General features: G+C 36.9%; 1 non-coding gene across 1 annotated transcript; it reads right to left on the bottom strand.

Moving 5' to 3' along the window:
- Positions 1-208: 208 nt before the first annotated feature.
- On the bottom strand, positions 209-316 carry LOC112724327 (small nucleolar RNA R71). Its single transcript, XR_003163495.1, has one exon. It is a non-coding gene; the product is annotated as a small nucleolar RNA R71 (small nucleolar RNA).
- Positions 317-1,051: the final 735 nt, after the last annotated feature.

Here is a 1,051-nt window from a genome sequence, read left to right on the forward strand (position 1 = left end):
TCAGTTCTTAACTGAATTCTTGCAGATATGTGATACTGTTAAGACTAATGGAGTAGATCCTGAAGTCTACAGGCTCATGCTTTTCCCTTTTGCTGTAAGAGACAGAGCTAGATTATGGTTGGATTCTCAACCCAAAGATAGCCTGAACTCTTGGGATAAGCTGGTCACGGCTTTCTTAGCCAATTACTTTCCTCCTCAAAAGCTGAGCAAGCTTAGAGCTGATGTTCAAACCTTCAGACAGAAAGAAGGTGAATCCCTCTATGAAGCTTGGGAAAGATACAAATAGTTGACCAAAAAGTGTCCTTCTGACATGCTTTCAGAATGGACCATCCTGGATATATTCTATAATGGTTTATCTGAGCTATCAAAGATGTCACTGGACACTTCTGCAGGTGGATCCATTCACCTAAAGAAAATGCCTGCAGAAGCTCAAGAACTCATTGACATGGTTGTTAATAACCAGTTCATGTACACTTCTGAAAGGAATCCTGTGAACAACCAAAAATAGAAAAAGTGACATCAAAACCGAGATCAACAAGTTAATCAACAGAAATAAGGTTAAAGTTCAACTTGGGAATATAATAAGTATCAGAGAGATTAAGAGTTGACTGGGAGATAGAACTCTTATGTGTTGCATGTAAAAGGGAACCATTAGCAGTATTGACAGAAGGTGCATTTGTAGTGATAGACAGAGTGAAGGAGAAAAAATATCGGTAAAGATTTTCACAAAAATATCGCGATTCAAGTATAGTTCTAAACCGACAATTAAACCTCAATCAACGTTTAAATTGTTTGTCACGAATACAAACCTAACAAAATTAACCGAAGTATTCAAACTTCGGGTCGTCTCTCAAGAAATCGCAGGGAAGTGTATTTATTACTGGTTATAGGAAAGTATATTTTTGAGGTTTTTGAAATAAGGAACAAGAAAGTAAAATGGAAAGAAAATAAACTAATAACTAAGAAAGCTCTTAGCAAGGAAAGAGAATCAGAAGTTGTAACGACCCAATTTTCAGTACGCCTAAGACATACCAGAAACTGAGTGCTACCA

Source organism: Arachis hypogaea, chromosome 11, assembly GCF_003086295.3.
Source record: "Arachis hypogaea cultivar Tifrunner chromosome 11, arahy.Tifrunner.gnm2.J5K5, whole genome shotgun sequence".
Lineage (NCBI taxonomy): Eukaryota > Viridiplantae > Streptophyta > Magnoliopsida > Fabales > Fabaceae > Arachis > Arachis hypogaea.